The sequence below is a fragment of the Bombina bombina genome, chromosome 3 (assembly GCF_027579735.1).
Source record: "Bombina bombina isolate aBomBom1 chromosome 3, aBomBom1.pri, whole genome shotgun sequence".
Classification (NCBI taxonomy): domain Eukaryota; kingdom Metazoa; phylum Chordata; class Amphibia; order Anura; family Bombinatoridae; genus Bombina; species Bombina bombina.
In genome coordinates this window covers 550,345,098-550,371,843 of record NC_069501.1, presented here as the reverse complement: position 1 = coordinate 550,371,843, position 26,746 = coordinate 550,345,098, and the positions used below count along the sequence as shown (strand labels likewise).

The 26,746-nt window shown below is 39.0% G+C and overlaps 1 long non-coding RNA gene across 1 annotated transcript; it reads left to right on the top strand.

Moving 5' to 3' along the window:
• Positions 1-2,332: 2,332 nt before the first annotated feature.
• On the top strand, positions 2,333-25,199 carry LOC128653650 (uncharacterized). Its single transcript, XR_008401374.1, has 2 exons — positions 2,333-2,438; positions 24,388-25,199. It is a non-coding gene; the product is annotated as an uncharacterized LOC128653650 (long non-coding RNA).
• Positions 25,200-26,746: the final 1,547 nt, after the last annotated feature.

The window sequence follows — 26,746 nt, the reverse complement described above, 5'->3', positions numbered from 1 at the left end:
TGCAAGGGACGCCATTTTTAATCGCATACCTTGAATTCCTATTCAGTGTACGGCAGAGATCTATGAAGAGGATCCTCCACGTTCCATGGCTCCGCGGTCGCCGGTCTTCAACTCTGCCCTCCGCTCCGCGCTGGCTGGTTCCTGGAAGAAGAAAGAAGAGGTCGCCGCTTGGAAGACTTCACCGCCTGGAACAGGACCTTCTCCTCTGAACCTCAGGACAGGTGAGGACCACTTGGGGGTTAGACTTAGGGTTTTTTAAGGGGTTTATGGGGGGATTTATTTTATTTAGATAGAGTGGGCAGCAAAAGAGCTGAATGCCCAACAAATGCCCTTTTCAGGGCAATGGGCAGTTTAGCGTTTTAAGTGTTAGTTTTTTTTGGGGGGGGGGGTTTGGTGGCTGGGGGGGTTTACTGGTAGGGGGGCTGTGTGTATTTTTTTTGGCAAAAGAGCTGATTATCTTGGGGCAATGCCCAGCAAAAAGTCCTTTTAAGGGCTACTGGTAGTTTATTAGATTAGGGGGTGTTTTTATTTTGGGGGACTTTTTATTTTCATAGGGATTAGGTGTAATTTATTTAAAATTTTGTAATTTTATTTATTATTTTCTGTAATCTTAGATTTTTTTATTTTCTGTAATTCTTGCTTAAAGGGACAGTCTACTCCTGAATTTTGATTAGACTGTCCCTTTAATTTATACTTAGTTTATTTGTATTTTAAAAGTAGTGTAATTTTTTTTATATTTAATAGTAACTTTAGTATTTTGTAAATTAGGTAATTTTAGTTTATTTAGGGGGGGTTAGGTTAGGTTTATTGCGTTGTGGGCTATGGCGGTTTAGGGGTTAATACTTGATTAGGTTTATTGCGTTGTGGGCTATGGCGGTTTAGGGGTTAATACTTGATTAGGTTTATTGCATTGTGGGTTAATGGCGGATTAGGGGTTAATAGTTTTAATAGGGAGTTTGCGATGTTCGGGTTGGCGGATTTAGGGGTTAATAATTTAGTTATTACTTGCGGTGTGGGTTTGATGGCGGATATAGGGGTTAATAGTTTAAATAGGCATTTTGCGTTGTGGGGGGTTGTCGGTCTAGGGGTTAATACATTTAATATTAGTAATGAGAGGGGGAATTGCGGATATAGGGGTTTTACGTGTCGGGCTTATTTTTGGGAGGCGTGTTAGACTTTTACGGGAGATTTGTTATTTTCTTTACTTTTCTTAGGCGCCGGCAGTTTCTAAAATGCCGTAAGTGACTGGCGACTCCAGAAATTTGTATTTATGCTCATTTCTGGACATCGCTAGTTTATCAGACTTGCGGCACTTTATGAACTGCCGGCGGGGTTTATGTAATACCCCGATGTGCGAGGTGAAATTACGGGCGGCGCGGGTTCCCACGCTTGCGCTGAAACCTGCGCCGTATATTTGATCGTGCCCGTCGTGTGTGTGTGTGTGTGTGTGTGTGTGTATGTATATATATATATATATATATATATACACACAGTGCTTTTTTTTGTAAAAAAAAAAAGTGTTGGTACGCAAACACAAAAAGGTGCCAGTACTCATTGATTATTGATTGGTATATATATTCTGCTCAGTAACTTTGAGGAAAGCAAAGGGACAAGATTATTTACAATGTTCAATGTATTTTGCAGTCCCCTCTTATGAAAACTAGAGTATTTACATGATGATCACAAATATTACCTGTTATGAGTTCGCAGAGGTGGAATTACTCCCACAAAAAAGTCCTGTATATATATATATATATTCACACAGGGCAGCACATTTCCACAAAGAGTAAGAAATTACAGTGGCCGGGTAAAAATAATCTGACTTGTTCACTATATTTATATATTTAACATTGAGAGGGCTAGTAACTTTTTTCCTCTGGACTAGTAACTTTCTTCCTCTGACTAGTAAACTATAGTGATATTTTTACACCTCTGTATATAGCTAGACATGGATATACATTTATAAAATAGCACGTGGCCAAGAAGGGATAAAATCCCCTGAAAAAGCTTTTACAATATACATTTGATTGCTCTTAGTGTAGGGGGCAGCAAAGTTTTAATAACTGAGACCCCTTTGTCTCCCCCTATTTTCATTGTTAAAAACAATCTTCTCTTTCCACTCTTGATGCCAACTTTGTAGCTCCTGGCATCCCCGTACACCCGGTTCTTTCTATAGACATCTTCCTTTACCTTATATAGCAGGGAGCAGATGAATTTCTCACTTCTAATATTAATAGCCAGGAGGAGCTCAGGGGAGCTGCCAAAAATAGCAGGGAGGAGAGAGACAGAGTAGGGCTGGGGATGAGATGCAGGGACAAGGGGGGAGGTGGGGGTGAGATGCAGACACCGGCAGACACTGTGGGTGGAAGAAAGGACACTTGCATTGTGACTTAAGTGTGACTTGATGTGCCAGCTCTGTAGGACACTACCAACACAAGGTAAGAGTCTCACTAAGTAGCACAGCAGGTGGTACAAAGGGGAATAAATTAATTAATGAGGATCCTTGAACCATCTTACAAATATGACAGAAATAAAAGTAGTGGAAGCTTGTACTAAAGATCTAAAGGTGGTTCTGGTAACTGAGATCAGGGCTGAATAATGTACTACTTGCCAGAGTTAAAAGACAGCTATGAAAGTGGAACTAAAATCTGTTAAGACTGTCACAGGACTTGCAAATGTGTAAAGTAAAATGGCCTTCTTTAATGAGTGACTCTTCTCTATCAAGGACAGTGTAAGAGAATGAATAAGGTTTAAGAGAGGCCTCTTTGAAAGACTTGATGGAATAAAAAATAAGTTAGAGGTCAGAAAGCTATTTAGTCCTGCTTTACAGAAAGAGTTTATGATTTATGTAATACCCTCCCAGTGAGGGATATCAAAAGTATATCATATACACCAAGGTCAAAGACTTAAAAATACCTGAATATATATATATATATATATATATATATATATATATATATATATATATATATATATATACTTGTAAGTAACTCAGATGAGGTAAAATTCTTAATTATCTTAATTGTTTAATTATATGGGATTTGTAATTTTCAATACAATGCTATATGTAGCCATCTTGCGGTTTAATTATACAGAAAAGCAGGTTGTTACTTTTTTTTACTATTATCATTTATTTTATAAAAAAAAAGAAAAAAAGAATAGGCCATATGATCTAAATCCAAACACAAATAATTCCCTAATGTCTCTCCTTTTAAGGGAGGATGAGACTTGCTGACATACTTCAAAAATCTTGTACAAATTCCATTCTCTCCCTTGTGAATGGGAAACTCAATGTACATTTTTAAATATTTCTTCAGATTTTCTATATTCTCATGGACTACTTGGAAAAAAAAATCTATGCAAAAACGATGCCCAAAAAAATGAATGTAATAAACATAATCTTGTTGTTTTTAAGTTGTCATACAAAAGTTCACTGATATGCCAATCATTTGCCTAAATTATGTATGAAAAAAATAAAACAGTGATGGTTTATTAGACATTAGAAATCAAAACAAGATGGGATGTTACAGTTATGGGATAACAAACAATAAATCAAAACTACCTAAAAATCTAATTAAATAAGGTTATTGCTTTTAAAGGTACATAATTTGCTAGAACAGTTTATTATCACACTATTGTTTGCATATGACTGCATTTAACTACAGCAAATGGGTTAAATACAAGGATAAAGCCAGCACCAGGGCAGCAATGCACTACTGGGACCTAGCTAAACACATTTGGTGAGCCAATGACAAGAGGCATTTGTGCATAGCCACCATAGACCATCTAGCTCCCAATAGTGCATTAATGTGTTAAATCCTTTTGCATGGGTTAAACACAAAGCTATATGCAACTTTTTACTCTTTTATGTCCCTTGTAGCTTCATTCAAAAAGTTCAACTATTTTGCAACCACTTGCCTGTGATGTATGAAATATAAAACGATGATTGTATCTTATGAACACGTTTGACAAGTATAATGTAAAATGTTAGGTAAATCCTCAAGACTGCAGGGCATCCCTAGGCACAAAGTATATTGGTTTTGTATAGAAGTCCCTGGATTGAAATGACCTTGATGTGTGAAACTTTGCATGGATGTGCTATGTTGACAATTCACTAAAGAAACGTATCTTTTCATTAGCACATATTTGACTGTAGTCGCCAGCCATCCACTACATATCAGTGTTCTCCCCCGGACCTTTTTAATATGTGCAACACCCGGCTGATTTTATTGACCTGACTAAAATTTAAAGGGACACTGAACCCAATATTTTTCTTTTGTGATTAAGATAGAGCATGCAATTTTAAGCAACTTTCTAATTTACTCCTATTATCAATTTTTCTTCGGTCTCTTGCTATCTTTATATGAAAAAGAAGGCATCTGAGCTTTTTTCTTGGTTCAGAACTCTGGAAAGCAGTTTTTGATTGGTGGATAAATGTATCCACCAATCAGCAAGGACAACCTAAGTTGTTCACCAAAAATGGGCCGGCATCTAAACTTACATTCTTGCATTTCAAATAAAGATACCAAGAGAATAAAGAACATTTGAAAATAGGAGTAAATTAGAAAGTTGCTTAAAATTTCATGTTCTATCTGAATCACAAAAGAAAAAATTTGGGTTCAGTGTCCCTTTAAGCCTATATTAAAGGGATATTCCAGCAATCACCTGCTCAGAGAGCCTAAGGTGCTTGTACTGTTTGGTAAAGACTCTTAATTGCTGACATGATACAAGCCCCACTGGCATTCTGAGCAGCTGCAATATTTTAAATGCTGGTGCACTGAGAATATCTAGCTATGCTTCACATGCACGTGCAGAGAAGAATACTAACACTAAAACAGTGATAACTTTTACAAAAAGCATGTTTGCCAATACTTGTATATTGCAAATATGTTATTATTCAATGAGGTAATTCATCTATGTGCATTTAAATTTTGACCTGCATTTACCTTTAAGCTAAAATGAGCTAATATTATAATTTTGCACAAATGATTAAATATTTTTATATTAAATTGTGCAATTAATTTGTGCCTTGGATAGCAGAACATGTTTTAATTTAACAAACTATTACACTGCCCCCACCCGTCTACTTCATAATGCACCCGGCTGAGAACTCTGCATATGCTTCACCAGTACAAGACAATTCTAGTCATGCAGGTTCAGTGAAACCCCGTTAGCAGTTACAAACCCTTATAACCACTCACTCTAACTCAAACCTTTACTTAGTCTTCTTTATAGAGGAAAACCATTATAAACACTAATATTATTGCTAGATCAATATTCAGAGAGAACAACAAAATGCTCTTATTCAGCCACATACTATTCTCATACTCGGTTTATTAATTCATGGTACAAACTAACACAGGCACACAGTGATTGTTGTTCATACCTAGTCATAACCAGCGGCTTACATCTACATGTCTCTTTCTATTGAATATCTATATTTTGAATTTCTAAATGGAATGATTTGTCCATTGATTTTATCAGCTCTCCACTCTAATTCTTGGCTATGCAATCTTACAATTAATCTAAAACTGGGATAGCCAACTGGCGGCCCTATCCACTACCAGGGGCGGAACTACCATTGGTGCAGCAGGTGCAGTGGCACCAGGGCCCAAGTGCTGGGGTGCCTATAGTAGCCAGTCTATACATACGCATGTGCAGAATTTGTACAATGCTAATGCAGGGGAGCCGTTTATTAGCACAGTTTGCAGATATCTATCCAATTATCTTTCTATACTCTAAATCATTATACAGAGCAACATTTATAGTATTGCTATTGCTTACCACTGAGTTACTTTTGGGGGGCCCAAAACAACCAGGGCCCTCTGTTGAGTAGGCCCGATACTGGCTAATCATTGCGGCCCCCAAGAAAAATCAGAACTAAGAATATGTTTGTCATTGTTTTTGCGGCACCAGTGGGACTAAAAATGTGTGCTTTGGGAATTTCTAGTGGTGTGCGAACAAGGTGACCACATCTCAAAATAGCCCTCTGGAAAAGAGAACAGCAGACAGAGGGTACTCTGAATCCTTACCTAAATCTGAATCCTTACCTAAATCTTCCCCAGGGACATTTGTAGGAAATATATCTTTGTGTGTTTAATATCCATTCATTTACTCCTGGCCATTAACACTTCTAAAATACTGATATGTGGCCCTCATGTGGAGTTGTCTATCACTGATATAAATAACCAATGTCTTTCTAATTGGAATTTCTTACACTGTAGGCTTTTCTATTGAGAATAGCCCTATAATATTCTCATTTTGTATCATTGTCCTTATTTATGATGTATAGTGCTACAGAATATGACGATGCATTGCAAACAAAAAATAAACATACCAGCTAAAAGAGAAAACATATTTATGTGCATATTGTGTCTACCTACCAAGGCAGAGAGACTTCATAACTTGTTTATTATGTTTTGTAAATTGTATTGGAGAACCCGCTTAAAGGAACATTGCCATTGTTGCATCCAAACAAGTGCATCTTAAAAAAAATAATTAAAAAAAATAATTAAATTAAAAAAATAAAATTATGCTTAACTGATAAATGTATTTATTTCCGGATATGGTGAGTCCACAGCATCATCAGCTACTAGTGGGAATATCACTCCTGGCCAGCAGGAGGAGGCAAAGAGCACCACAGCAAAGCTGTTAAATGCCACTTCCCTTACCCATAACCCCCAGTTATTCAGCCAAAGGGAAATGTAAAAAAAAGATGACACAAAGGTGTAGAGGTGCCTGAGGTGTTAGTAACAAATGCCTGTCTTAAAATAAAGGACAGGGCCGTGGACCCACCATATCCGGAAATAAATAAATTTATCAGGTAAGCATAAATTGCGTTTTCTTTCCTAAGATATGGTGAGTCCACAGCATCATCAATTATTAGTGGGAACCAATACTCAAGCTAGAGGACACAGATGATTAGGGAGGGACAAGACAAGTAACCTAAACAGAAGGCACCACCGCTTGAAGAACCTTTCTCCCAAAAGAAACCTCAGCCGAGGCAAAGTATCAAATTTAGAAAAGAGAAGATCAAGTTGCAGCCTTGCAAATCTGTTCCACAGAAGCTTCATTTTTGAAATCCCAAGAAGAGGAGACAGCTCTTGTGAAATGAACCGTAATTCCCTCAGGAGGATGCTGACCAGCAGTCTCACAGCAAAACGAAATACACTTCCCAACCAGAGAGAAAGAGAAATAGTAGAAACTTTCTGACCTTTATGTATCCCAGGGAAACAAACAAACAGGGCAGAAGCCTGGCGAAAATCCTAATTGCCTGTTAAAATTTAAAACACGCACAACATCCAAGTTGTGCAACAACATTCTTTATGAGAAGAAGAACTAGGACATAGAGAAGGAACAACAATTTCCTGATTAAAATGTCTGCCCTAACCTAGCCCGAAGAACCACCTTATCGGCAAGAAAGATAAGAAAAGGTGAATCCCACTGCAAAACCGAGAGTTCCAACACTCACCGAGAAGAAGAGATAACAAAACAAAAACTTTCAAGATAACATCTTAATATCTATGGAATGTAAAGGCTTAAACGGAGCCTGCTGCAAGACTTAAGAACAAAGTTAAGGCTCCAAGGAGGAGCAACAGACTTAAACACAGGCCAGATTCTGACCAAGGCCTGACAAAAAGATTGCATGTTTAGCACATCCACCAGATGCTTATTTAGAACCCCTCAGGGTACTCACTGACAAACCCTTCTCCAGAGCTTCCTGGAGAAAAGACAAAGTCCTAGGAATCCTGACCCTACTCCAAGAGTAACCCTTGGATTCACACCACTAAAGATATTTACATAATATCTTATGGCAAATCTTGCTAGTAACTGGCATGCGAGCCTAAGCCATGGTCTCAATGATCGACTCGGAAAAACCCGCGCTTAGACAAAAACTAAGCGTTCATACTCCGAGCAGTCAGCTTCAGAAGAATGAAATTTGAATGAAGGAAGGGACCCTGAATCAGAAGGTCCTTCCTCAGAGACAGCCTCCAAGGTAGAGAGACAACCTATTCACTAGATCCATCAGCAAAAGAGTGGTAAGCCCTCCGTGAGTCCTCCTCTCTCCTCTGTGTGTCTTCTGACGTCTTCACGTGGCGCCAGGCGTCACTTCTGCTGCCCTGTCCTTCAATCAATAGATTCCTCTGGGGACTTGAAGCTAACACGCACAGTCCGGTGCTGCAAGGAAAAGGGTAGGGAAGCCTCACCCATGCCTCCCAAATCAAAGCAAATCTAGCAACGTAGAATTCCCAGCACTCAGTGGTATAAGGAATGCACACCAACTCCATGTGTGTAAAAGCAAATAGGTTCCTTTTTATTCCATAGGTGTAAAAACAACAAAAAAAAAATCAATTCTGGTCAAACAGAGGTGTAGGTGGAAGCAAACAGGTCAAACATGTTTAGTCTGTAACAATGTAACTTCCTCAATGACCCATATGATAAGGAGATACCATACATGCTTATATAAGGCAATAAACACACCCCCTTTGTGCAGTATTAGGACTAACCCTTTAACTACTTAATAGCACACCAATATTAAAAATGGTGAAAGTAAACTTCCTTATCATATTTCTCGCTATTGTGAACTTATTATGGCATATGTGCATGGGTAACATTACCCTTATTCCTTTTATAATTAACATTTATAGTTCATTATATAAAAGATGGGGCAAAATACACAGTCACTGTTATATGGTATTTCAGTTAGAATAAAATTCAGATTAACCAGTTATGATGTTATTGAACAAATAGAAATATAATCTAGAGAAAAATATTCCATCTAGATGATAAATAGCAAACTATAAACAATTTTAGTGAACAACCGCAGTCAACAAACAGTTTTACATCCCATTCACTGTTTAAACCTGCAGGGATCCTGGTTCCCAAAGTGAAGATCCAAAAAACTTCCTGTTGTTTTAGGGTTTTAATCCTATTACCCCCTCTGGGGTGTCTTAATACATGTTCAATACCATGTACTTACAGTTATCATGAGTCTAATAGTTCATTACTAAAAGTACAGTGTATTGAACATGTATTAAGACACCCCAGAGGGGGTAATATGATTAAAACCCTAAAACAACAGGATTTTGTTTTGCCCCATCTTTTATTTAATGAACTATAAATGTTAATTATAAAAGGAATAAGCATAATGTTACCCATGCACATATGCATATATAATAAGTTCACAGTAGCGAGATATATGATAAGGATGTTGACTTTCGCCATTTTTTATATTGGTGTGCTATTAAGTAGTTAAAGGGTTAATCCTAATACTGCACAAAGGGGGGGTGTGTGTTTATTGCCCTATATAAGCGTGTATGGTATCTCCTTATCATATGGGTCATTGAGGAAGTTACGTTGTTACAGACAAAACATGTTTGACCTGTTTGCTTCCACCTACACCTCTGTTTGACCAGAATTGATTTTTTTTGCTGTTTTTTACACCTATGGAATAAAAAGGAACCTATTTGCTTTTACACACATGGAGTTGGTGTGCATTCCTTTGTAACTCTGAGTGCTGGGAATTCTACGTTGCTGAACCTATTCACTAGGTCTGCATACCAGATCCTGCAAGGCCACACAGGGGCTATTTGAATTACCGCCATTCTCTCCTGTTGGATACGAGCAATGACTCGTGGAAGGAGAGCAAACATAGAAAACAGGTGGTATGCAAGACTGAATCCCAAGAAAAACGCCACAACATCTATCAGGGCAGTCTGTGGATCACTTGACCATGAACCATACCTTGGAAGCTTGGCATTCTGACGAAACGCCCTCAGAAGCCAACTCCGGAACCCCCCATTTGAGGGTTACATAGAGAACACCCCCGGATGGAGAGTCCACTCCGAGGAATGAAACATCTGTCTGCTCAGAATTCTGATACCCTATTGTCCACCTCTGGAAAGTGGATGACAGACCACAATTGTGAGCATCCGCCCACTAAACAATCCAAGTCACCTCCTACATGGCTAAGGAACCCAGAGTTCCTCCCTGGAGATGTTAAAGAGGAGAGCAGGCACTTCCAAGTCCCTGCGCCTTAAACAAGACTCAGACTGCTTCCCAGCCCAGCAGGTTGGCGCCCGTGGACATATCACCCAAGAATGTCTCCAGAAGCCTGCACCCTGAGACAAAAACTCCTGAAAAAAATAGAGAGAGTCTCTTGTAGACTGATCTAGATATATTCTCTGAGACAGAGCCGAATGTTCTACATTTTATGGAAAAAAGCAAAGAGAATGATGTCCATGGAACCATCAGACCAATACCCTCCAAACATTGAGTCACTGAAAAGTGAAGGTAAAATCAACTGCAACTAGATCCAAACTCCAAACCTAATGGTTAAAAGACATGACTGACCCTGCAGAAAGAGGTAAAGGAAAACTTTCCTTTAGTCTTACTTTCTTGACGTGTGGTAGAAAAAAACCTTTTTTACCCGTAAGGTCAAAGGATAAATCAGCCAAACCAAGTCCAAACCAGGTCTCATCCTTGAAAGGAAACGTCATAAGCGTGGATATGGAGGAACATAAAACATTGAACCTGCAACTGCAGACCTATAAAGCCTAGGCTGTACCACAAAGCCACAGGTAGGCTTCTTAACTGACCAAGATTTCAGCCACACTGCTCGGCAGGCTAGCACAGCAAGTCTAATAAGACAAGGCATTGCTCAAAATGAGCAATTAAACCTCCAACTACTTATCCATGGATCCGTAAAGGAACAGCATGCTCCATAGGGATCAAAGTTCTACGAGCCATAGTAGCTCCCTTCTACTTAAGGCACTGTGCATTTTAATGGAGTCAACGACAGGAAAATCCTTTAGATGTACAGGAGACAGGGAATTAAGAATCCATAGCTTCTCCTTTTCCTGTGAAAATATCCAAGGCACGTCTAGCAACACTTCCTCATAGGAAGAAACATCATAGGAATAATAAAGTTACAAAACTTCCAAGGGTTGACAACGACAGGGGTATTGATGTCGTCCAAGTAGCTAAAACCTCCTTTAACAGTACACGAGGCGCACAAGCATTTATCTGAAAGAGATCACTTCAGTATCAGATGAAGGAATTATACTAACCGAATTTGAGATTTTACCCTCAGAGGCTACCGGCGTATCCTCCCCATCAGCCTTATTAGAGAGGACAACCTGAATAGTAGCTGGCAGAACAGAAACCTTACTATCTAAATTTCAAATTTTCCTCTTGCATGTTCCTTTTAGTAAAGTAAAAACAGATAATGCCGCAGATACCACTGAAGATACCCGTGCAGCTATTTCTACAAGCAGATAAACTCCTCCAGGAGATAGAGAGGAACCACAGAGCACTGCATGTGATGTCCTTAAAGTCTAGGGACTTATAAGGAGAAAGCTGAGATGAACAGCACTCCCCTAAGAGACGTTGGCTCATAGAATTATGTAGTACAAAACTGCATTAGAATTTTTTTTTTATTAATTTCTTTAAATCTGGGACTTTATTAAACATAGATAATATGTAGTACTGTCACTTTAACTAGAGTTGAAAACATCTGAGTTGTTGCAGCGTTAACACAAGATCTGCTGTACAAAGCAGAGTTATATAAAAACATTAAAGTGAAGGTTAACTTTCAAGACTTGCTCAATTGTATTCAATGTATTTAAATTGAGTGTGAGGTTCATTCATGAATTCGCTAACTTTTTTTTCAAATTGAAGTATTTCTATATTTTTATCCGCTTATTGCTTGCGGCAAAATCAACCCGTTTTTCGTCTCCTATTTTACATCCCCATCACGTGGCAATACCCTCCAATTGATATTCTGGCCGATAGGCGGCCGTGACACTACGCCATTTACTTAACATTCGATTTGCGCATGCGCGACTTGTTTTCGGCATCCCCAACAGCTTGATGCTCGTGGCCGATTCGCGCATGCGCACTTTCTTCAGTACTTAATGCGCATTGTAGCCCAGTAGTCCGGTCAATCGCATGCGCATTGCGGGTAACATGCGGACATCGCGCATGCGCAAATGGACTGGATCATTGTGAACGCGCAAGAGAAGTGACGTATAGAGCGGGTGGGAACGCTCTATATGTAGAGAGTGAAAATCCAGGAAGGAGAAGATGGGAGGAGTCGAAAATCAAATGGATGCATAAAACGTTAGTGAATAAAAATACAAAATAAGATATTTTTAGCAAAAAAAACTTGGCGATTATGTTAATATACATGTGTATTATGCGATGCTATGTTTTCATTTGTGTAAATTAACTTTCACTTTAACGCTTAGTCAGAAACATACAGGCATATATGATAATTAACTAACTCCAAGGCTACGACTGCTCTCCTTCTTAGATAGAGCAGGGCTACCATATAGGAATAATATTGGCTAATGAACTAGTCACAGGATGTCAGCACAGCGGTTAATTTACACTCCAATGTTCCAGCTGCTCTTTCCAAAGAGCAGCGCTTCAATATAAGGTAATATTAGCTGACTAACGAACACAATCGTTGCAGCATGCGAACAAACAAGCAGCCTCTTTTTAGAAAGAAAAAGGATGCCGGCAGCAGAAGAACGCCACTCCGCTTTACATCGCCTGCCTTCATAAAAAAAAAATTAAAACTCTGTATCCCTATACAGAGGCGATTTTAGGTAGAAGTTTGTGTCATGTGACTGCCGACACGAAGAGCGCAACACAAATTCAAAGCGTGCGTTCTCTGATAAATTTCCCCGCCAGGATTGTGTAATGGCAGATTATGTTTTCACACCGTACCATACGGTGTATGACCAAACAGTGCAAAATACCAATACGAACATAAAGATAAGCTAAAGGGACAGTATAATGCAAACCCCCTTATGCTTCACAGAGTCTCAAACTAATTGCGAGAAGAAACTTTTCAGAGTAAACACTACACACCAGACAAGGAGAAGCTGCATATAAAATACAAATGCACGCTACTCCCTAGCTTCTCTCAAAAAATAAAGAAATTTGTAGAAGCCCGTGTCTCACCAAGGGAGGTATATTTTAAATTCCTGATAAGCATTAACCCCTTAGATAAAGTCACAAAAGTGCCGCTGCGTCCTGCCTAGAAATATCCTGTATTAAGGATATATATATATATATATATGTCCCTTAATCTGCAGATAATTTTCTTGAGTTACTTAAGTGCCCATCTCCCACCTGGAAGACAAAAAGGCACTTACCTGCAATTTAGCAGACCGGCAGGAGGACAGCCTACCCAGTATGAAAGGACGCCACTTCTCACAGAGACCTGTAGAAAAAAAAGAAATATCAGAGCAAACCTACTCTGGCTTTCTATACTAGGGCAGCAAATATGTTAGGAAAACGCAGCAAGGCCCAACTTTCAAGTTCCTAACTGCTTTAAAGCCACCACTGCCCTACTGAAGAGACTAACATGGAGTACGGCTAGACCCAATCATGAAAGAAAAGATCAGAGCAAACCTACTCTGGCTTTCAAAAATAATAAAATCTTGATTGAAGTGAAATAAATCCAATCTTCTTCAGACACCTAAAACTTCACCTCCTCCTTGCACTGAAGGCAAAGACAATGATTGGGGGTTATGGGTAAGGGAAGTGACATTTAACAGCTTTGCTGTGGTGCTCTTTGCCTCCTCCTGCTGGCCAGGAGTGATATTCCCACTAGTAATTAATGATGCAGTGGACTCACCATATCTTAGAAAAGAAATATATATATATATATATATATATATATATATATATATATATACATATACACATATATATATATATATATATATATATATACATATACATATATATATATATATATATATGTATATATATATATATATATATATATATACACAGTATCTCACAAGTGAGTACACCTCTCACATTTTTGTAAATATTTTATATATCTTTAGATGTGACATCACTGAAGAAATTACACTTTACTACAATGTCAAGTAATGAGTGTACAGCCTGTATAACAGTGTAAATTTGCTGTCCCCTCAAAATAACTCAACACACAGCCATTAATGTCTAAACCGTTGGCAACAAAAGTGAGTACACCCCTTAGTGAAAATGTCAAAATTGGGCCCAATAAGCCCTTTTCCCTCCCCGGTGTCATGTAAATCGTTAGTGTTACAAGGTTCCCAAAGTGAAGATCCAAAAAACTTCCTGTTGTTTTAGGGTTTTAATCCTATTACCCCCTCTGGGGTGTCTTAATACATGTTCAATACCATGTACTTACAGTTATCATGAGTCTAATAGTTCATTACTAAAAGTACAGTGTATTGAACATGTATTAAGACACCCCAGAGGGGGTAATATGATTAAAACCCTAAAACAACAGGATTTTGTTTTGCCCCATCTTTTATTTAATGAACTATAAATGTTAATTATAAAAGGAATAAGCATAATGTTACCCATGCACATATGCATATATAATAAGTTCACAGTAGCGAGATATATGATAAGGATGTTGACTTTCGCCATTTTTTATATTGGTGTGCTATTAAGTAGTTAAAGGGTTAATCCTAATACTGCACAAAGGGGGGGTGTGTGTTTATTGCCCTATATAAGCGTGTATGGTATCTCCTTATCATATGGGTCATTGAGGAAGTTACGTTGTTACAGACAAAACATGTTTGACCTGTTTGCTTCCACCTACACCTCTGTTTGACCAGAATTGATTTTTTTTGCTGTTTTTTACACCTATGGAATAAAAAGGAACCTATTTGCTTTTACACACATGGAGTTGGTGTGCATTCCTTTGTAACTCTGAGTGCTGGGAATTCTACGTTGCTGAACCTATTCACTAGGTCTGCATACCAGATCCTGCAAGGCCACACAGGGGCTATTTGAATTACCGCCATTCTCTCCTGTTGGATACGAGCAATGACTCGTGGAAGGAGAGCAAACATAGAAAACAGGTGGTATGCAAGACTGAATCCCAAGAAAAACGCCACAACATCTATCAGGGCAGTCTGTGGATCACTTGACCATGAACCATACCTTGGAAGCTTGGCATTCTGACGAAACGCCCTCAGAAGCCAACTCCGGAACCCACCATTTGAGGGTTACATAGAGAACACCCCCGGATGGAGAGTCCACTCCGAGGAATGAAACATCTGTCTGCTCAGAATTCTGATACCCTATTGTCCACCTCTGGAAAGTGGATGACAGACCACAATTGTGAGCATCCGCCCACTAAACAATCCAAGTCACCTCCTACATGGCTAAGGAACCCAGAGTTCCTCCCTGGAGATGTTAAAGAGGAGAGCAGGCACTTCCAAGTCCCTGCGCCTTAAACAAGACTCAGACTGCTTCCCAGCCCAGCAGGTTGGCGCCCGTGGACATATCACCCAAGAATGTCTCCAGAAGCCTGCACCCTGAGACAAAAACTCCTGAAAAAAATAGAGAGAGTCTCTTGTAGACTGATCTAGATATATTCTCTGAGACAGAGCCGAATGTTCTACATTTTATGGAAAAAAGCAAAGAGAATGATGTCCATGGAACCATCAGACCAATACCCTCCAAACATTGAGTCACTGAAAAGTGAAGGTAAAATCAACTGCAACTAGATCCAAACTCCAAACCTAATGGTTAAAAGACATGACTGACCCTGCAGAAAGAGGTAAAGGAAAACTTTCCTTTAGTCTTACTTTCTTGACGTGTGGTAGAAAAAAACCTTTTTTACCCGTAAGGTCAAAGGATAAATCAGCCAAACCAAGTCCAAACCAGGTCTCATCCTTGAAAGGAAACGTCATAAGCGTGGATATGGAGGAACATAAAACATTGAACCTGCAACTGCAGACCTATAAAGCCTAGGCTGTACCACAAAGCCACAGGTAGGCTTCTTAACTGACCAAGATTTCAGCCACACTGCTCGGCAGGCTAGCACAGCAAGTCTAATAAGACAAGGCATTGCTCAAAATGAGCAATTAAACCTCCAACTACTTATCCATGGATCCGTAAAGGAACAGCATGCTCCATAGGGATCAAAGTTCTACGAGCCATAGTAGCTCCCTTCTACTTAAGGCACTGTGCATTTTAATGGAGTCAACGACAGGAAAATCCTTTAGATGTACAGGAGACAGGGAATTAAGAATCCATAGCTTCTCCTTTTCCTGTGAAAATATCCAAGGCACGTCTAGCAACACTTCCTCATAGGAAGAAACATCATAGGAATAATAAAGTTACAAAACTTCCAAGGGTTGACAACGACAGGGGTATTGATGTCGTCCAAGTAGCTAAAACCTCCTTTAACAGTACACGAGGCGCACAAGCATTTATCTGAAAGAGATCACTTCAGTATCAGATGAAGGAATTATACTAACCGAATTTGAGATTTTACCCTCAGAGGCTACCGGCGTATCCTCCCCATCAGCCTTATTAGAGAGGACAACCTGAATAGTAGCTGGCAGAACAGAAACCTTACTATCTAAATTTCAAATTTTCCTCTTGCATGTTCCTTTTAGTAAAGTAAAAACAGATAATGCCGCAGATACCACTGAAGATACCCGTGCAGCTATTTCTACAAGCAGATAAACTCCTCCAGGAGATAGAGAGGAACCACAGAGCACTGCATGTGATGTCCTTAAAGTCTAGGGACTTATAAGGAGAAAGCTGAGATGAACAGCACTCCCCTAAGAGACGTTGGCTCATAGAATTATGTAGTACAAAACTGCATTAGAATTTTTTTTTTTATTAATTTCTTTAAATCTGGGACTTTATTAAACATAGATAATATGTAGTACTGTCACTTTAACTAGAGTTGAAAACATCTGAGTTGTTGCAGCGTTAACACAAGATCTGCTGTACAAAGCAGAGTTATATAAAAACATTAAAGTGAAGGTTAACTTTCAAGACTTGCTCAATTGTATTCAATGTATTTAAATTGAGTGTGAGGTTCATTCATGAATTCGCTAACTTTTTTTTCAAATTGAAGTATTTCTATATTTTTATCCGCTTATTGCTTGCGGCAAAATCAACCCGTTTTTCGTCTCCTATTTTACATCCCCATCACGTGGCAATACCCTTCAATTGATATTCTGGCCGATAGGCGGCCGTGACACTACGCCATTTACTTAACATTTGATTTGCGCATGCGCGACTTGTTTTCGGCATCCCCAACAGCTTGATGCTCGTGGCCGATTCGCGCATGCGCACTTTCTTCAGTACTTAATGCGCATTGTAGCCCAGTAGTCCGGTCAATCGCATGCGCATTGCGGGTAACATGCGGACATCGCGCATGCGCAAATGGACTGGATCATTGTGAACGCGCAAGAGAAGTGACGTATAGAGCGGGTGGGAACGCTCTATATGTAGAGAGTGAAAATCCAGGAAGGAGAAGATGGGAGGAGTCGAAAATCAAATGGATGCATAAAACGTTAGTGAATAAAAATACAAAATAAGATATTTTTAGCAAAAAAAACTTGGCGATTATGTTAATATACATGTGTATTATGCGATGCTATGTTTTCATTTGTGTAAATTAACTTTCACTTTAACGCTTAGTCAGAAACATACAGGCATATATGATAATTAACTAACTCCAAGGCTACGACTGCTCTCCTTCTTAGATAGAGCAGGGCTACCAAATAGGATTAATATTGGCTAATGAACTAGTCACAGGATGTCAGCACAGCGGTTAATTTACACTCCAATGTTCCAGCTGCTCTTTCCAAAGAGCAGCGCTTCAATATAAGGTAATATTAGCTGACTAACGAACACAATCGTTGCAGCATGCGAACAAACAAGCAGCCTCTTTTTAGAAAGAAAAAGGATGCCGGCAGCAGAAGAACGCCACTCCGCTTTACATCGCCTGCCTTCATAAAAAAAAAATTAAAACTCTGTATCCCTATACAGAGGCGATTTTAGGTAGAAGTTTGTGTCATGTGACTGCCGACACGAAGAGCGCAACACAAATTCAAAGCGTGCGTTCTCTGATAAATTTCCCCGCCAGGATTGTGTAATGGCAGATTATGTTTTCACACCGTACCATACGGTGTATGACCAAACAGTGCAAAATACCAATACGAACATAAAGATAAGCTAAAGGGACAGTATAATGCAAACCCCCTTATGCTTCACAGAGTCTCAAACTAATTGCGAGAAGAAACTTTTCAGAGTAAACACTACACACCAGACAAGGAGAAGCTGCATATAAAATACAAATGCACGCTACTCCCTAGCTTCTCTCAAAAAATAAAGAAATTTGTAGAAGCCCGTGTCTCACCAAGGGAGGTATATTTTAAATTCCTGATAAGCATTAACCCCTTAGATAAAGTCACAAAAGTGCCGCTGCGTCCTGCCTAGAAATATCCTGTATTAAGGATATATATATATATATATGTCCCTTAATCTGCAGATAATTTTCTTGAGTTACTTAAGTGCCCATCTCCCACCTGGAAGACAAAAAGGCACTTACCTGCAATTTAGCAGACCGGCAGGAGGACAGCCTACCCAGTATGAAAGGACGCCACTTCTCACAGAGACCTGTAGAAAAAAAAGAAATATCAGAGCAAACCTACTCTGGCTTTCTATACTAGGGCAGCAAATATGTTAGGAAAACGCAGCAAGGCCCAACTTTCAAGTTCCTAACTGCTTTAAAGCCACCACTGCCCTACTGAAGAGACTAACATGGAGTACGGCTAGACCCAATCATGAAAGAAAAGATCAGAGCAAACCTACTCTGGCTTTCAAAAATAATAAAATCTTGATTGAAGTGAAATAAATCCAATCTTCTTCAGACACCTAAAACTTCACCTCCTCCTTGCACTGAAGGCAAAGACAATGATTGGGGGTTATGGGTAAGGGAAGTGACATTTAACAGCTTTGCTGTGGTGCTCTTTGCCTCCTCCTGCTGGCCAGGAGTGATATTCCCACTAGTAATTAATGATGCAGTGGACTCACCATATCTTAGAAAAGAAATATATATATATATATATATATATATATATATATATACATATACACATATATATATATATATATATATATATATACATATACATATATATATATATATATATATATGTATATATATATATATATATATATATATATATATATACACAGTATCTCACAAGTGAGTACACCTCTCACATTTTTGTAAATATTTTATATATCTTTAGATGTGACATCACTGAAGAAATTACACTTTACTACAATGTCAAGTAATGAGTGTACAGCCTGTATAACAGTGTAAATTTGCTGTCCCCTCAAAATAACTCAACACACAGCCATTAATGTCTAAACCGTTGGCAACAAAAGTGAGTACACCCCTTAGTGAAAATGTCAAAATTGGGCCCAATAAGCCCTTTTCCCTCCCCGGTGTCATGTAAATCGTTAGTGTTACAAGGTCTCAGGTGTGAATGGGGAGCAGGTGTGTTAAATTTAGTATTTTCGCTCTCACACTCTTTCTTCCTGGTCACTAGAAATTCAACATGGCACTTCATGGCAAAGAACTCTCTGAGGATCTTAAAAAAAGAATTGTTGCTCTACATAAAGATGGACTAGGCTATAAGAAGATTGCCAAGACCCTGAAACTGAGCTGCAGCACAGTGGGCAAGACCATACAGCGGTTTCACAGGACAGGTTCCACTCAGAACAGGCCTCGCCATGGTTGACTAAAGAAGTTGAGTGCACGTGCTCGGCGTCATGTCCAGAGTTTGTCTTTGGGAAATAGATGTTTGACTGCTGCCAGCATTGCTGCAGAGGTTGAAGGGGTGGGGGGTCAGCCTGTCAGTGCTCAGACCATATGCTGCACACTGCATCAAATTGGTCTGCATGGCTGTCGTCCCAGAAGGAAGCCTCTTCTAAAGATGATGCACAAGAAAACCTGCAAACAGTTTGCAGACTAAGGACATGGATTACTGGAATCATGTCCTGTGGTCTGATGAGACCAAGATAAACTTATTTGGTTCAGATGGTGTCAAGCGTGTGTTACGGCAACCAGGTGAGGAGTACAAAGACAAGTGTGTCTTGCCTACAGTCAAGCATGGTGGTAGGAGTGTCATGGTCTGGGCCTGCATGAGTGCTGCCGGCACTGGGGAGCTACAGTCCATTGAGGGAACCATGAATGCCAACATGTACTGTGACAATACTGAAGCAGAGCATGATCCCCTCCCTTCGCAGGGCAGTATTCCAACATGATAACGACCCCAAACACACCTCAAAGACGAGCACTGCCTTGCTAAAGAAGCTGAGGGTAAAGGTGATAAACTGGCCAATCATATCTCCAGACCTGAACCCTATTGAGCATCTGTTGGGCATCCTCAAACGGAAGGTGGGGTAGCACAAGGTCTCTAACATCCACCAGCTCCATGATGTTGTCATGGAGGAGTGGAATAGGACTCCAGTGGCAACCTGTGAAGCTCTGGTGAACTCCATGCTCAAGAGGGTTAAGGCAGTGCTGGAAAATAATGGTGGCCACACAAAATATTGACACTTTGGGCCCAATTTGGACATTTCCACTTGTACTCACTTTTGTTGCTAATGGTTTAGACATTAATGGCTGTGTGTTGAGCTATTTTGAGGGGACAGCACATTTACACTGTTATACAGGCTATACACTCACTACTTTACATTATAGCAAAGTGTCATTTCTTCAGTGTTGTCACAAGAAAAGATATAATAAAATATTTACAAAAATGTGAGGGGTGTACTCACTTTTGTGAGATACTGTGTATATATATATATATTGGGACACAGGTTTTTTTACCCATTGAGAAAGGTGACAGTTTGGTACCGAAACGTTTGGGACTTTTATATTATGATCATGCTGATGTGATGAAATTAAAATTTGAACTTTCTCATGAAGACCGGTGAGTGCAGCGTTTTATTCTTCTTATAGGATAAATTGCTATGGATATATATATATATATATATATATATATATATATACTCCTTACAAATAAATGCACTCACAGGTCTTTTTTCAGGGTGAAAAATCAAAAAAAAGACCTGTGAGTGCATTTATTTGTAAGGAGTATTTAAATCATCTTTGCACCCAGGCAGCTGTCCCAAGGAGGGTTGCACAGTAAATGAGGACGGTAATTATATATATATATATATATATATATAAAACACAAAAAAAACAGCACTCACTAGCAGATTCACAGCAATGTTTAAAAGCAAAATTGGGGGCAGTCAGTTACATTTGGCGCCAAAGGATCAAGCCCAGGACCACGACAAGGTCTCCCCCTTCCTGGGACCCTAACCAGCACCCACACAATGCATACTTCCAAACAAACCAACTGGGAACCTCCCAGGGTGACACAGGCTTTTGTAACCTCCCCTATGTAAATACAAAACACAGGAATGGACCGCACTCACAGACTGGACTGGGTACACATCCTAAGCCACTGTTAACTCCACAGCCCTGAACACTGACAGATAGCTGCAAAGTTCCCAGCAACCCAGGCAGTTAACCCCCGAGCAACCTGGGTGTCAGGTCCGCAGGGGAGCATTACAAACATTAACACAAAACACAAAAAACCCAGCACTCACTAGCAGATTCACAGCAATGTTTAAAAGCAAAACTGGGGGAAGTCAGTTACATTTGGCGCCAAAGGATCAAGCCCAGGACCACAACAAGGTCTCCCCCTTCCTGGGACCCTAACCAGCACCCACACAATGCAAACTTCCAAACAAACCAACTGGGAACCTCCCAGGTGACACAGGCTTTTGTAACCTCCCCTATGTAAATACAAAACACAGGAATGGACCGCACTCACAGACTGGACTGGGTACACATCCTAAGCCACTGTTAACTCCACAGCCCTGAACACTGACAGACAGCTGCAAAGTTCCCAGCAACCCAGGCAGTTAACCCCCGAGCAACCTGGGTGTCAGGTCCGCAGGGGAGCATTACAAACATTAACACAAAACACAAAAAACCCAGCACTCACTAGCAGATTCACAGCAATGTTTAAAAGCAAAACTGGGGGAAGTCAGTTACATTTGGCGCCAAAGGATCAAGCCCAGGACCACAACAAGGTCTCCCCCTTCCTGGGACCCTAACCAGCACCCACACAATGCATACTTCCAAACAAACCAACTGGGAACCTCCCAGGGTGACACAGGCTTTTGTAACCTCCCCTATGTAAATACAAAACACAGGAATGGACCGCACTCACAGACTGGACTGGGTACACATCCTAAGCCACTGTTAACTCCACAGCCCTGAACACTGACAGACAGCTGCAAAGTTCCCAGCAACCCAGGCAGTTAACCCCCGAGCAACCTGGGTGTCAGGTCCGCAGGGGAGCATTACAAACATTAACACAAAACACAAAAAACCCAGCACTCACTAGCAGATTCACAGCAATGTTTAAAAGCAAAACTGGGGGAAGTCAGTTACATTGGGCGCCAAAGGATCAAGCCCAGGACCACGACAAGGTCTCCCCCTTCCTGGGACCCTAACCAGCACCCACACAATGCATACTTCCAAACAAACCAACTGGGAACCTCCCAGGGTGACACAGGCTTTTGTAACCTCCCCTATGTAAATACAAAACACAGGAATGGACCGCACTCACAGACTGGACTGGGTACACATCCTAAGCCACTGTTAACTCCACAGCCCTCAATTTCATGTTCTGTATGTAAATCATTAAGGTTAAATTTTTAATTTCATGTCCCTTTACGTCTTATAAATGCAGTTACCAATCAGCAGGTGCTAACCAGGGTTCTGAACCAAAAATGAGCCAGCTCCTAAGCTTAAATTCCTGCTTTTTTCAAATAAAGATACCAAGAGCACAAAGAGAAATGTATAATAGGAGTAAATTAGAAAGTTATTTGAATCATGAAAGAAAATGTTGGGTTTCATATCCCTTTAAGATCTGAGGCAATTTCAAACAGGACTAGGCCCTTGGACTTTTATCTGTTGATATCACAAGCAGAAAATAATTTATTTTAGTCATGGTCTTATAAAAAAAAGAAATGATCATCTTCTCTGAGTGGGCTTAAAAAGTAATACTTTTTGTGAGCTAATGGTTAGAACTGTTCTCCAATCAATGCTCTATCCTTATGGCACTTTAATTGTAGCTAGAACACTGATTAGAGAAAAGTTCAAACCGTTAGCTCACAAAAAATATTACTTTTGAAGGGGCAGCGGGAGCACACAGTATTAGAATGGAACAGCTAGATTAAAAAGTGAGTTACAGCTCATCTTTATTAGAAGTGATCAATTATAGTCCATCTAAAATATCACTAACATTCAGGATCTGATTATAAAAGTGGAAAGTTTACTATCACTTTAAATTATTCCAATTTGGAATCAAAAAAGACCTTCCCATCTAACAGAATGTCAAAAACGATAAGTACATTTTCAAGCACAGGACCATACGTGTTAGAATAAGACCTATAGATTTTACAGCCATACAGACTGCATCCAGAAATGCAACACAGAATAGTTACAACTAAGGTCTAGATTAAAAGTGGCACAGTATTTTGCGTTTTCGCTATAGCAAAAACTCAGCTAGAATTAAGATTTTTGCTCTATTTTGGTTGCGCTGGTATTACAAACTACTGAAAGAAAACTTTTTTTTGGTCTAGCGGTAACCCGACTAGTGCAAAAATCCAAACTTAGAATACCGCATGCGCACGTTCACATATTCCCCTATAGAATTCAATGGAGAAAGATGTTAACAGCACAAGGTTTTAATGTGTGTGTGTGTGTGTGTGTGTGTGTGTGTATATATATATATATATATATATATATATATATACACACACATATATATTTATGTGTTTATATGTGTATATATGTCTGTAAATACATATACAGGCGTACCTCTGGGACATTGCGGGTTCGGTTCCAGACCACCTCAATAAAGCGAATATAGCAATAAAGTGAGTCAAACTAATTATTTTGTTTCCTAGTGCATATAAAAGTTATATTTACACTATACTGTGGTCTATTAAGTGTGTAATTGCATTATGTCTAAAATAACAATGTATATACCTTAAAGGGACACTGTACCAAATTTTTTTCTTTCATGATTCAGATAGAGCGTGCAATTTTATGCAGCTTTCTAATTTACTCCTATTATCAAATTTTCTTCATTCTCTTGGTATCTTTATTTGAAAAGCAAGAATTTAAGTTTAGATGCCGGACCATTTTTGGTGAACAACCTGGGAAAATTGCACCTGTAGACTTACTTGACACAGGGTTGCCACAACCTTGGTCATAGATTACATAATAAAAAGAACAGCAACATTGATCTTAACTTTGTTACAACTATTTGGCAATACTTCATATCCTACATATAAAAACTTGATTATCCAAAACACTTCCTTCCATATCTGTATCTTTATTAGAGAAATAAAAAACAAAAACACAAAGAATAAAACAATTTTATTTTACTATTAATATAAATATAGTTGAGCTTTTTCTTCATTCAGTGTATTTATTTTCTATATTCTGTTTTGTAGATTATGATGGAGACCATGATGAATGAACAACACCAAATTGTGAATAAGTGCCACCTCTAGGAAACATACTTCTTTATATGCCCATATGGAAATTACACAGCTATGGAATGTTAAGAAGTATGTAACCTGGGGGTAGGATCTTCGCTGGACTGCCCTGGTTCATCATGTCCAGTTCACCACAAGTCAGGTAAAATAAGTCATGTGCAAGTCAACTGCACCAATCCACCAGTCAGTGATTTTTGGTGATACTTTTTACATGACCAACTGTTTTGTGTACTTGATGCTATATGACTTTAGAAAAGCCACAGGTCATTTTTGTTTTTTAATTCTTGGACAGTTATGCTGAAAGTAGTTTTTATATTCAGGATGAAGTTCCTAAAAGACATTTGTTTAGTCACTCTTTTGGTTTAAAAATTCACTGGACTTTGTCTATGAATATTTTTTTACTTGTAAAAAGGTTTTAGTGAATATAACAAATTTTCTTTTCTACAGTTCAATACAGTCACTCATTTCTTACCTAGACCTTTCCCACTTAGGAACAGTAATTTTGAGTCCTTCCTTTTGTGTTTTGTAGAACATGTCACCCAAGTCTTAACATGTTTAAAACAAATTAACATTCAAGGGTAGTGACTCTCATAAAGTTAGTATAATGTTTTGCAGTTGTTATCTGATAAAGCCAATTAGGGACATATATGCAGCAGGGTTCACCTTCAGAGGTCAGTAGGGTGAATTTCATGCTATGAGAATTAGAAATTGCTAAATTTTCAGAGCTAAATTTCATGAAAAGGGGTCAAAATAAACATTTAAATATATGGCCATTTGTTTAATTATGCATAACTTAACATTATATATATATATATATATATATATATATATATATATATATATATATAAATATATATATATATATATATAATATATATATTTATAAAAAAAAATAACAAGGTGTTTACTGTCAGTTTAACAAGTCCTTTTATGGGAACCAGGAGCATAATTGCATTTAGTGGAACACTTTGGCTTTGAGAAGCAATAAAAATATAATTAATTATGAAGAACTGTCTGCTGTACAGAACTTGTGGGTACCAGAGACTTGATGGTGGGATCGGTAAGTAGAAAACTCACAGATACTTTGAGATACTCATTTTGATTTCATCCATCATCACCCAGGCATCCGAATTCGAACATCTGCAGATACTAACAGACATGTTCTGGCTGCCGAATTCTGAGCGGATGTAACTTTATTTCAAATTGACTATCGTTTGTGTTTAAAGGGACAGTATAGTCAATAATTAAACTTTCATGATTCAGATAGACTATGCAATTGTAAACAACTTTCTAATGTACTTCTATTTGCAAATTTGCTTTGTTCTCATGGTATCTTTTATTGAAGAGTAAAACTAAGTAGCAGATAAGAGCTCAGGAGTGTGCACATGTCTTCAGTACTCTATGGCAGCAGTGTTTGCAACATTGTATAATAAAGCTCCAAATAATGTTACAAAACACTGCTGTCATAGAGTACTAAAGACACGTGCACACTCATGAACTCTTATAAGTCTACCTAGATTTACTCTTCAATAAAAGATACCAAAAGAACAAAGCCAATTATATGCTTACTTTCATTGGCTTACTGATGTGTTCAGCTAGCTTCTAGTAGTGCATTGCTGTTCCTTTAATAAAGGATATCATGAGAATAAAGCAAAATTAATTACAGAAGTAAACTGGAAAGTTGTTTAAAATTGCGTGCTCTATCTGAATCATGAAAGATTAATTTTGACTTTACTGTCCCTTTAAGACATTTTATTAAGGGAGCGGACGGTATCTGTGAATAGAAAATATCTAGAAGAGTGAGGCTGGATATGCTCAGTGGCAATTTCACTGGGTGCTATACACCCTAAAAATTACTGTGGGACTCCCAACTCTCAGACACGCCCACTGTCCTGCATATACACGGTAGTGCCTTTCCTACACATCCAGGCAGAAAAGCTAAAGCAAGCAGAACTGGGGATGTATTTTAAATAAAAAAAAAAAGATTATAGAAATACGCAGTAAAAGCGGAGATTAGGGTTGCCACCTCAGCCATGTTTTCCTGGACACTTATGAGTTACACATGCTGCAGGGTGTGCAGGGAGGAACATGTATTGTGTTTCTGGACAGCACTATTTATATTCCTCCCTGCACACCCTGCAGCATGTGCAACTTATAAGTGTTCTGTATTTTAAGGGACGGGTGGCAACCCTAGCGGAGATCCAACAGTATGCCCTGAACATTTTATACTTAACTTTGTGATCAACTTTTTGCACCCCAAAATTGTATGGTCTATAATCACCCCTGGTTCTGCTTCCAAAAGTAAGGAGTACCT